At 38.1% G+C, this 12,810-nt stretch overlaps 1 protein-coding gene across 4 annotated transcripts in view; it reads left to right on the top strand.

Moving 5' to 3' along the window:
• Cpq (carboxypeptidase Q) overlaps nt 1–12,810 on the top strand; it is a 361,963-nt gene that overhangs the window by 84,816 nt on the left and 264,337 nt on the right. The window lies entirely within an intron of this gene.

The raw sequence follows: 12,810 nt of genomic DNA, 5'->3' as shown, positions 1-12,810 counted from the left end.
ACCCACAGAGACAGGTGACCTGAGCTTGAGGGATCTTATGGACACTGGACCAACAGTTAGCGAGCCTGCATGGGACTGACACCCTCTGCATGTATGTGACAATCCTGTAGCTTGGTCTCGTAGCAAGGCTTCTAACAATGAGAGCAGGACCTCTCCCTGGCTCTTAGCTGACTTTTGGTAACTTGTTCTCCATGCTGGATTTCTGGCCCCTCCTTGAGTTATCGGGAGAAGCTTGGTCCTGCCCCAACTTGATGTGCCAGGCTTTGTGCAAGCCCATGGGAGGTCTACCCATTTCTAAATGGAGACGGAGGAGGAATGGGCGGAGTAGGGGGTAGGTGGGAAAGGGGAGGGCACAGGAGGAGAAACTGATTGGTATATAAAGCAAATAAAATTTATTAAATAAATTTATAAAAATAAAATAAATGCTATTTTAATAAAATTAAAAAGAAAAACATCATGTACCTGAAGTAATTAACTGGAAGACACAGATGGCTTCAGTAGCAGTGAGAAACTGTGTGTTACAAGAAGAACAAATGAGTTTTGTGCTTTGAGGGAACTCTGGCTTTTCTTCTTTCTTTTTCCTTTTGTGTACAATGCTTTTGAGGTTTCATTTATACATGATAAATAATAAAGTAAATAAAAAAAGAAAAATCTTGATACTGTTTTCATAATGACTCTACTAGATCACCTTCCCTCAAAATATTCAAGGGTTCATTTTTTCTACATTCTCTGTGATGTAAATTCTAATTCTTCTTCTTTTATTGAAAATCAATTTTCCCATACAATGTATTCTAATTATGCGTTTCTGTTTCCACAACCCCTTCCAGTTTCTTTCTACTTCCAAAAAATAATAATAACGTAAAATAAAACAAAAGAGTCTAAGAAAAAGCACAAGAAACACATGTAGATACAGAGACACACACATTGGCACATACAGAAATTCCTTTAATAACAAAACTACCCCTCCCAAACCCAACAAAACAGAACCGAAAAGTTCCTAACGTTATGAGACCAAGACTCTCCAGAAGTGCCTATGAGTACATCTGCTGCTGGCTCTGTGGCTTCTCTTAAGAGTGGTGTGTCTATTCAGTGAGACTTTGTGGAAGAAAACTAACTTCTCCTTTGAGTAGCTATCAACTGGAGATGGCTTCTGGATTAAGGCCTGTGTCTGCATCCCCTTTCAGAGAAGGACCCCGTCTGTCTCAGACCCAGGCAGACTTTGTGCACGCTGCCAGTCTCTGTGTTAGCTGCATGGCAGGATCTCTGCCTTTTCTTTAAACTTTATTATTCCTATTCATTCTTTCTTACTATATTTCAGCCTTCATGCTCTTCCTTCAGTAGTTCAGAAATCTTTCCTGTCTTGTAGGTAGTGAGGATGAGATCTCCTTTTCTCTGTTTATAGACCTCAGTTTCGACATCTCCCTGGAGAGGTATTCCTCAGGCCCTAATCCACAGGCGACATCTGCTTCCCTCATTTTTCAGTTACCCAGAAAACCCAAAATAATCGTCTTCCCCAAAGTTGAATTTTCTTTCTTTGTCACGTAAAATTCTAAATGCCTCTGTTGCATGGTTTTAGTAATCCAAAATCTACCTCGTGGTCTAAGGTTAAATGACCAGGAAAGAATAAAGACATACCACCTTCTCAAGTGTGTAAGTCACATGTAGCTACAGAGTTGCTCCACACACCTTTACAAATAATAAATAGGATTTCCAAGATGTAAAGACTTCACTAGAGGTGGAAGAGAAAACTGTTATGGAACTGACAGCACTGAACAATGCTGTCCTGATATCTTCTACTCGTACTGCTAATGGTATGTTCTTTGTTATGAGCCACACAATGATTTTCTTCCAGGGAATTTGTGCCTGGTGGCTGGCTTGTTTTCTTCTGATGTTTTTTTTTTTTATGATAGCGGCTGAATTTTGTGCCTGATTATGTTTTATTTTCCAGGCAGTTCACAGGTGAGTTTATTGTCTTATACAACAGTTCCACAAACTTTATAACATGTATTTTTTTCATAATAGTAACCATAGCATTATTTTTATTTTACTGTACCCTTTGTCTCTCATTTACTTTAGTGTGCTTGTGTGAGACTTCTTAAAGGTTTTGAGTCTGAAAACAAGTAAGGAAGATACAAGTATAAATAAATAAAATACTTTGTATTAATGAAGGTAATAAATGACTATATTATGGGGCTACCTAAAGATCAAAAACCTTAGTGTAAGGAATCTGTTTAGGACTGTGTCTCCTGTACCATCAAACCCATATAAATATTAGTTTTATTATTATTATTAAATATTTACTGAGATGACTGAAGATACAGCCTGTTAAGTATTATTTTTAAGCTATGCTGAGTGAAAAAAAAATGATGAGAATATCTAATTAAGGACCACACAGTAACAATTCATTCTAGGTTTGAATATTGTAATCTATATAGCAACCAATAAATAATATTTCCCTGGGTAAGATAATATTATTGCAAAGCATATTGGTCATAGAGCTTTGAAACCATGGGGTATAGGTACTATTTATGCATCTTGGAACTGGAATGTGTGGATGACTAAACAAAAGAGGATTTGATCACCAGAGCGGTTACAACTCTTGCCCAATTTGATGGATAAAGATAAAGGATCTCCATCTGAGTTTGAATCATAAAACTGCAAATAAACTGACAGTGAAATATATCAATTTCAGTGTTCGTATCTCTCTATTTACTGATAGGTCAGCAATGATATCCACTAAGGCATACGTGATACCTGGCCAGAGTATGTCTACAATAATTATATCTGCTATTATTACATTTATGAAAAACCTTTTAAGTAAACAACTACCTTTACCTCCTAGACTTTTTATTGAGGATATACAGATGTGATACTTTCCCTTTTAAAATTTGGAAAACCTACCCTACAATCTGATGAAAAATGTGCCGATGTTTTGGATTTTGCTTTTTTATCATAAGATTGTATAGACAGTGATTTCAAAATATGGTCTAGGGATAAAATCAGGCCACACTGGTTCCTGGGAACTCTGCACACTGGCAGACCCAGCACCCTTAGGTTTCCACTACTATAGAGTCTGTGTTTGTGTTTCTGGTAAGGATTAATACATTATTAATGTTGTTGAGTTAATGCCTGGTTTTCATTAATTGGCACCTCATCAGAAGCTCAGCAGAAACTTCCTATTCTCTTTGTGGAATTCAGTTGCTAGGGATAATGGTCTGAGAGGCCCTTTTTCCTGCCAAATTGGATCCTGAGCAATATGGGGAATTTAATTAAACACAAATATACTGAATTCAGAATATGGAAAAGTTTTGTGTCACATATTGTGGTGGTATAGAGACATCCCCATGTGGTCATCTGCTGTTTGCTACCCAGGATCTACTTCTTACATCTGGGAATGTACTTTTGCCTGCTCCCCACCATTGCTTTAGGTAGGATTGTCTTTTAACCAAGTCCAGGCATGGATGCGGTTTGCTTGACTTAAGGTGATCAGCACAGCCAATCTCTTTGGCCAAAGTGTTAGATTTACCCCTAGTTCTTGAACAGATCTGTTGGCTGGAGCTCCAGGAAGCTTCTTCCAGCTTTACTGTGGAAGCTGCCACAAAGATCCTTCTCTCTTCGGGTAGCATGAGAAGAATGGGAGGACCTGAGCACCACCAGACACTAAAGATGACGGTGTCACTAGAAAGGGCAGTGCCAGGAACAGAATGCCTGAAGTCAGTCTAACCACTGGCCATAAAAGCGAAAACATCCCCAAACACCTCAAATATGTTTTCTATCATTTGCAAACATGCAAACAGATAATATGTGATACTTAGATAGTACTGTCATTCGAGAGTATTTATCCATTTCTTTTTTTTTAAATTAATTTATTTATTAAGGATTTCTGCCTCCTCCCCGCAACCGCCTCCCATTTCCCTCCCCCTCCCCCGATCAAGTCACCCTCCCTCATCTGCTCGAAGAGCAATCAGGGTTCCCTGACCTGTGGGAAGCCCAAGGACCGCCCACCTCTATCCAGGTCTCCTAAGGTGAGCATCCAAACTGCCTAGGCTCCCACAAAGCCAGTACGTGCAGTAGGATCAAAAACCCATTGCCATTGTTCTTGAGTTCTCAGTATTCCACATTGTCCTCTATGTTCAGCTAGTCCGGATTTATCCCATGCTTTTTCAGACCCAGGCCAGCTGGCCTTGGTGAGTTCCCGATAGAACATCCCCATTGTCTCAGTGTGTGGGTGCACCCCTCGCGGTCCTGAGTTCCTTGGTTGTGCTCCGTCTCCTTCTGCTCCTGATTTGGACCTTGAGATTTCTGTCCCGTGTTCCTCTGTCTCTGTCTCCTTTCATCGCCTGATGAAGGTTAATATTCATGAGGATGCCTATGTGTTTGTCTTTGGGTTCACCTTCTTATTTAGCTTCTCTAGGAACATGCATTATAAGCTCAATGTCCTTGGTTTATGGCTAGAAACCAAATATGAGTGAGTACATCCCATGTTCCTCTTTTTGGGTCTGGCTTACCTCACTCAGGATAGTGTTTTCTATTTCCATCCATTTGTATGCAAAATTCAAGAAGTCCTTGTTTTTTACTGCTGAGTAATACTCTAATATGTATATATTCCATACTTTCTTCATCCATTCTTCCGTTGAAGGGCATCTAGGTTGTTTCCAGGTTCTGGCTATTACACACAATGCTGCCATGAACATAGTTGAGCATATACTTTTGTTGTATGATAGGGCCTCTCTTGGGTATATTCCCAAGAGTGGTGTTGCTGGATCCAGGGGTAGGTTGATTCCGAATTTCCTGAGAAACCGAAACACTGCTTTCCAGAGTGGTTGCACAAGTTTGCATTCCCACCAGCAATGGGTGAGTGTACCCCTTTCTCCACAACCTCTCCAGCAAAGGCTATCATTGGTGTTTTTTATTTTAGCCATTCTGACAGGTGTAAGATGGTATCTTAAAGTTGTCTTGATTTGCATCTCCCCGATCGCTAGGGAAGTTGAGCATGACCTTAAGTGTCTTTTGGCCATTTGAAGTTCTTCTGTTGAGAATTCTCTGTTCAGCTCAGTGCCCCATTTTATAATTGGATTGATTAGCCTTTTACGGTCTAGTTTCTTGAGTTCTTTATATATTTTGGAGATCAGACCTTTGTCAGTTGCGGGGTTGGTGAAAATCTTCTCCCAGTAAGTGGGTTGCCTTTTTGTCTTAGTGACAGTGTCCTTTGCTTTACAGAAGCTCCATTTCTATAATAAAAAAAAATCACCTAGAAATTTAAAATATATCATGGAAGCATAGTTGAATAGTGACAAGTATTTTCTGAAGTCATCCTGACCTGGACTTAAAAGCAAACATTACCACTTTCCAATCTGCAAAGATCCTTAAACTTTTGCCCACCTGTTTTCTTGCCTATTAAATGAGCAGAATGTCTTTCCTCCTTTTTGCTGTCTCCATCTTTTGTAATGGGTTGTCTCATTTACAAGGTATAGATAATGCCCTTGTCATGTCTATGGTATTAGCATTTAATTATAGCTAACTTAACACAGTAGTTAAATTTGAATTTGTATACCTCAGGTCAAAGGATTTTATAAAATGGCATCTGGGAATTGTTATATAAGGCTCTCATATTTATATCATCTCTACAGTGCTGAATCTCCTTTATGTGTTAAACTTCATTAATATGAATCATGATGCTAAATAGGTTTCCTGTGGTTTGAGGCTGAAGTTCTGTTTTAGTACAGACTTTTTCATACAGTTTTACTTGCCTGAAGAAAGCACAGGACACTCAAAAGCTTAAAATGTAGTTAAATAAAAAGCCCATTTTGGAAGACCAAGTTGTCGTAGCTATTTTGTTTCTCTGACATAGCACTGTAGTAACATTATTTTCAACCTGCTACAAACACAAATACAATATGCCTGTCACTTTTGCCCTTGGTTTGTGACAATGAAATTCAGAGGAAAACTGCATTTGGAGATGAAGTACTGAATCCTATTGAAAGTGCACAGAATTTTTTAACAGTATGACACAGCTACTTATTTCTGTTAGAATGATGTCTCACTGTTTAGCTAACAGAGGTTTCCAGGTCTATGTTTTATAATATGTAGAGCCTATCTGCTCTTTAGATTCTTTATCATGTGAGGCTACATATTTTAGATCACTGATGCTTGCTAAATTCCTTAGATATTTTTGTTTTCTACTACTCAGTGCTAAGCATTCTACCACTTTGATGTGTATTGAGAGGAAGGACACAGTTCTCTAATTTTCACTGAACTGTCTTTCCTAGCTATCAATGCATTCATCTGTAGATGAGTCTTTTTTTTTTTTGGACCACCAGTCCTAAATCATAACATGAAGACTTATTAAGTATGAAAGCTTGGCCTTAGCTTAGGCTTGTTCCCAACTAGCTTTTGAAACTTAAATTATCCCATTTATATTAATCTATGTTCTGCCACATAGCTCATTACCTTTCTTCAGTACTTTACATCAACTTCCTCTGCATCAAGTTCGTGAATCTCCTGCACCCCAGATTCTTCCCAGAGTTCCAGTCTCTGCCCAAAAGTCCTGCCTATCCTTTTCTCAGGTGCTGGTGTGTCAAGACAACTCTCAGCACGCACAGGCAACAGTTGCCTCTCCACAGATGATGATGATGATTTACTTTGCTATTGAACTTTGATGCAGCTGACTGAGTCCATCCTCTCCAACAAGGTTGATGACTCAAGTTTAATTTGAATCAGATCTGAGTGGTGGGCTTAGAGAGGACTGGCCAATGATGGGCCAGATACCCTCTTACTCCATTCAGAGTTGCTCTTTACCCCTTGTTCTTCCAACTTTCTCTCACCTCTTACTCCATTCAGAGTTGCTTTTTACCCCTTGTTCTTCCAACTTTCTCTCAAACAAATATTTTCAAAGAAGCTGTTTTCTTTCTCTTCCTGAGGATGAGAATGGAGTTCCATAAATACCTTGGTTATTGTCAAATATTATAGTGTCCCACTATTTAGTTGTGTATTAGTTGTAAATGTAGTAGCGTAGTACTAATGCAAAATGTGCATCCTTTTACACATTTTTAACTCTCTTTTATTCTTTATCTGAGAATGTCCTATAAGAAATTTTCAAGCAACTGGACCTGTTTCAAGTCCTCTTAGTTTCTTTTATGAAACTAGATAAATTCCCCCCTGTCAGATTTTGAGAAGTTTTAATTTATATTTTCAATTATCTGGCATGCAGTATTCTGAAATTTATTCTTAACTCTCACTTCTGTATTCTATATTCCTAAGTATAGAATCTTCCTTTGTATTTAATGTCCAGGATAAAATCCTGACTTTGTAGAAGTACTATCGCTTGTTAATTTGAATATTTAAGTCTTGTTCTTCCTGGTAAAGTATGTTATAAAATCACATAGTTTGTAAACAAAAAGACATCCCCTGTAGTAATATGGGCTGCGGGGCTGTGTCCCCGCCACCCGGCCGCCTGCCCGGCTAGCTTATGCCCCGAAATAATTACACAGATACTGTATTCTTTTCATCACTGCTTGGCCCTTAGCTCTGGCCCTTACTGGCTAATTCTGATATCCCAATCAACCCATCTCTAATAATCTGTGAGCACCGGTCTTACCGGGAAAGATTCAGCATGTCTGACCTGGCGGCTTGCTTCATTGCGTGCGCCTGCCTGGGAGAGCGGAGCATGGCCTCTCTTCTGCTCCCGAGAGGAGAGCTGTCGAGTCTGACATCACTTCCTCTTCCTCCCGGCATTCTGTTCTGTTTACTCCTCCCACCTATCTCCTAACCAATGAGAGCCAAGCAGCTTCTTTTATTTTAACCAATGACCTTCCTCCATCATTTCCCCTTTTTCGGTTTAAACAAAAAAAAGGCTTTAACTTTAACATAGCAAAATTACATATAACAAAACAGTTATCAGAAACATTTATACATATAACAAAATTGACCGTAAATCTCTATCAATAAAGCAAAATCTATACTAATGCAAATTATTCATGTCTATATCATCCCCAGAAAGGATTGCTTTTGTCTGCCTTGCTAAAAGTTTCAGGTTTCTTACCCCATAAGGGTGAACACTGACTTCGGAAGAACAATTATTTTTCTGTTTTCCATGACTGTGATCTCAGGAAAGGTCACCCATTCCAGGGACCTACTTAACTTGGATGGTCACCCAATATAGGAGCTCATATACTAAGAGTAAGAAACTGGCCTTCTCTTTGAGTAGGGTTGGTTGGACTGTTTCCTGTTTATGGGTAAGTCTTCTGAAATCAGAACCAATTTTGTAAAACAAACTACATTGAATAATTTTCCTTGAGGCCTAGAGACATAGTTTTCTGTCTGTAGTCTTTTAGTGTAATGGTGGAAACCATTATAAAACACTATTGTCTTTAAAAAAAAAACTGTCCTTGGGAGGAAGCATTCATCAGAAACAGAGAACTGGTCGGTCAGTGTCTATTTCCTCATAGGGCAGATGGCACCAGCCAATGCTGCTGAGGTCAGCATTCTGCTTTGCAGGGAAACTGCGAAACAGTCACAGACAGGGGAAATGGCTTGGAAATTTTGAATTGGAAAATAAAGCATGCAAAAAAATGAACCTGAGAATTTTTGTAATTTTTACAGTAAATAAGAGAGTTACTCTGAGTATTTTTGTCTTCATTTCCATTAATGACCATGATCCCTTTCATCCTTCCTAACAGTCTGATGAGTCTTGCCCTAGAGCTGTGGTTCTCAACTGTGAGTTGCGACCCCTTTGAGGGGCTTGTACAATTCTTTTGCAGGAGTCACCTAAAACCATCAGAAAACATAGATTTTTACAGAATGATTTATAACAGTAGCAACATTTCAGTTATGAAACAGCAACGAAAAAACGTTATGATTGAGGGGTTCACCACAACATGAGGAATTGTGTGAAAGTGTTGGAGCGTTAGGAAGGTTCAGAACCAGTGCCCTAGAGTAAAGTTCCTGTCCACATCTTATATCTCCAACCCAAGCCTTAATATATGTAACAACCCCCAATTTATTAGCAAGAGCCTGAAAAGTAACTGATGACAACTTTGGCAGACCTATTTAGATTTTTTCCTTTTTATTCTTCTTAAAATTGAAATTCCAAGATTTTATTTTCATATATTTTACATTTATTATGGAACATAGCAATTCAGTTAGCAGAAAGTATATGACCCAAGGATGCAAATGACCCAAAATTCAAATTTCAGCTTTAATACCAACTTGTTATATAAACTTAGCTCTCTACACTTCAGTGTCCTCATAAAAACTACTCTGTAGAGTTGTGAGCATTAGAATAACCATTATGTACTTAAATACAGACATTAGTATTAGCACTTACTCTGAACTACAGAAATACGAAAGGTCCTTGGAAAAATAGAATTTTTGAAAGTGATACAGCCGGACCATTATATTTTTGTTTCAGTTTTTTAGTGTTTGTATACACATATATGTGTGTCATATATATGTATGAGTCCTATTGTACATTTGCAGAACATTAATGACAAAAACAGACAAAAACTTACCTCCCATGTATCTTATATTATCACAATTAGATTCTGTTGAGGGCTGTGACAAAATTAATGATGCTAAGTGGACTAAGAAGTTGAAAATAGGATTCAGTTATGAGTATAAATTTCATGGCAGGCCTTACTGTTGACATTGCAGTGTTCTTAGAGGCTTTTGTGAACAAGCTTGTAGGATGGGAGGGTGGGGAGAAGAGAGACAAGAGCTGTTGATCATAGCACAGCATGAGTATTTTCCTTGGTGTAGCATGAAGGGTTAAGTTTTCCAGATGGCCTCACTTTACTTCATTTAATTTGAGAAAACACTTTCCCACGATGTGTGATGTTATGTACATACCCTGCCTTTCCAAATGTGGCTGCTGGTTACTGTCACCTGATCTGTGACCTCTGGAGCAGGTCACAGTCATGGCTCACATTTGTTATCAGACTGTCATTAGCAAGTCCCTTGGGGTCAGCAGCAATTCTCTCAGCTCTTTTAATGACTTAAGCTGTAGCAACTGAGAGTCCTACCCCCATGTGGCTGTTTAAATGTAAATATACATCAATTATCATTAAATGACATTAAGAATTTAGTTTCTCTGTCACAATAGTTGTATTCTGAGTGTTCAGTAGCCATGTATGGCTGATGGCTAAGGTGTCAACTCTGGGGTAGAACATCTATGTCATTACAGGAAATTCTCCTAGTGTTTGTTATTTTCAATGTTTCTGTCTCTGATTATTATTATTCTTTTTTCCCACGGCTGTACTATCAGCTTTAGATATTTCTTGTCTTTTTGATTTGTTTCAATGCTAGCTGTAGAATTCTATGTAAAGGAAAGAAACTTATGCAAGTGTTCTTAGCTCTAGAATATGGGTCCTTATACCTGAAATTTATATTTATATTCAGACTGCCCCAGAGTGTCTTTGCCAAGTTATTGATTTGCAGATGTGTCCTGGGTGAATGGTATGAGAATGGATTTCTGGGTGACTGTGGAAGGACTATCAAATTTTGTAGGTCAAGTTAGAATTGTATCTTATTTGGAGTAGTAAAAATCAAGGAGCATACATTGACCAACTATGTTCACATACTGCCAGGCACTGTTAGTGCCCCCAAAATGAACATGGTGACAAATTCCAAGGGGATCATCTTTGGGTAGTAGAGAGAGTTCCCAAAAAAGTCTCATTTGTCTCTCACACTGCTATACCTAGGGTGCCCTGAAAGTCTGGAGGGAGCTCAATGCATACTTAGGCTTTACTAGCTGGGAGCGAGAAGATAGAGCAGAAAGTATAAGGCCTGTTAAAGCAGTGATTTTCAACAGGATCCTGGTAGATAAGTGGTTTGTTTTGACAGTGAAGTCAGGAGGATGGAGTCCATAAGACATGATGGACAGAGTATGAATAAAGACATCCTGGACAAAATTAGCAAAGAAAGAGAGTGAGAACATTAAGGCAGTACTTACTAATGTGCTCTAAAATAAAAGCAAACATGTCTATAGAGGTTGGAATGACAGCTGAAAGGTGAATCTTCAAAGCAGGATTTCAGAAGTAGGATAGGAGCAAAGTGGCGCCACCGTGGACAACTCTGACCTCTCAGAAGTTAATGTAATCAGAACTGGAAACTGTGGAGTTTTGAATGAGCTGAGCTGGAGGCGGAGATGTCAGTAGTGGTGAAAAGTGTTGGGAAGGCACGGTTTATAAAAGTCTACAGTACAGGTAATCAAGACCTGACATGAGAGCGTGTAACACGGTGAGACAGGAGACACGGGCTCAACCAGTGTTGATTTCTAAGAAAAAATAGTGTCAGTGTTTGAATATTGATTGGATGATGGAATGAAACAGACAAATGAATCAGAGAGGACTCTGCTTTCAGGGAAATATTTTCATCCAAACTCTTCTTCCAAGTCTGCAGGGCTGTACTTTGACCTGTAGTTGTTATAGATGATTTATATTTGCCTTTGGGCTGTCAATTTTGCTTTATGGTCCTTGAAGTCTTCATTCTGTCATGTATCAAAGGAATTTGAAGTATACACTGTAGTGAAGAAATGCCCTTCTATTAGTTAAATTTTGAAAATTTGTAAATTTAACTTCATTTCTAGTAGTTTTAATCCAGATACCAATTACTCCTTTGTTTGGAATCATGTTAGATTGATTCAGTGAACCTGTAATTAATGAAGAAAGGCTGAAAGTCATCAGCAAAATTACTGTTCAGTATTAACATTGACATTGGTCAAATTTCAAGGTAACTCTAGGTTTCAGAATCTCAAAATTTGCCTTCCTAAATCCACATTGATATTGCAATGCATATGTGGAAAACTGATGATTCCCTTCCTTTTGTAATTGTATATTGCTTCTTTTTCATTGTAAATTAAGGTAAAGGATTTTCCAAATGGTGGCTACCATTATAATGGCATCTTTAAAACTTAGAAAATAAAATTTCTCCTCCCAAAAAACCCAATATCCTAATTTTCTAGTTTGTAATATTAAGAAAATATAACAGATATATGCTTATTGCTTCAGATTTTGCTAATATATTTAATAATTGCATGGCTAAAACTATAGAATAATAGACATCAGGGACTGTGAATGTGGCTCAGCATTTGAGTGTTTGTTTGCCTAGCATAGGCAAGGCTTTCAAATTCAGCATATACAAAAATCAAAACCAGAATATGTCTTATAGTTAGATTTATCTATGCTCTGTGTGTATGTATGTGGGCATGTGTATGTCTGAATATGTGTGTATGAGTATTTGAGTATGTGAATATGTGTGTGCATGTATATATATATATATATTGTGTGTATGTGCTTGTATGTGTTTGTATGTGTGTGTATGTGTATGAGTATATGTGTGTGTGCATACACGAGCATGTGTGTGTGGATTTGTTTGCATGAATTCTTGGAAGACAGAAATCCTCCTTTAGTCAGAAAGGTGTGGTGATGTGGGAAAGTGGTATGAGGAAGTGGGCACATCAACCAGAACAGAAGGATTTGAGGGCATTTATACATGTTCTGCGTTTTTTATTTGAAGAATAGTAGTATATTTTTGGTGATGAATTATCATAAGTTGAGAAGCACAGGAAGCTTCCACATCTTCTTGTAGTGTTTCTACCGAAAGAGGAAAAGAAAACAAGCTGACTTTTTATTTTTCTCAGGAGAAGACATTGTTTATTGAAAGTTGGATTTATAAAAAAACATTGTCTTCTAAGAGTGTTCTTCCCAGGCTGCTACTCTTTACTGCCACCGAGAGTTGTTTAGTAACATCTGAAAATAGCTTTTTGAAGGACTAACTGAATTATGTGTTTTATTAACAGGAAGATTTCTGAAA

This window comes from Microtus pennsylvanicus, chromosome 2 (assembly GCF_037038515.1).
Source record: "Microtus pennsylvanicus isolate mMicPen1 chromosome 2, mMicPen1.hap1, whole genome shotgun sequence".
Taxonomy (NCBI): domain Eukaryota; kingdom Metazoa; phylum Chordata; class Mammalia; order Rodentia; family Cricetidae; genus Microtus; species Microtus pennsylvanicus.
Note: the sequence above shows the minus strand (reverse complement) of the source record. Positions and strands in the feature narration are given on the sequence as shown.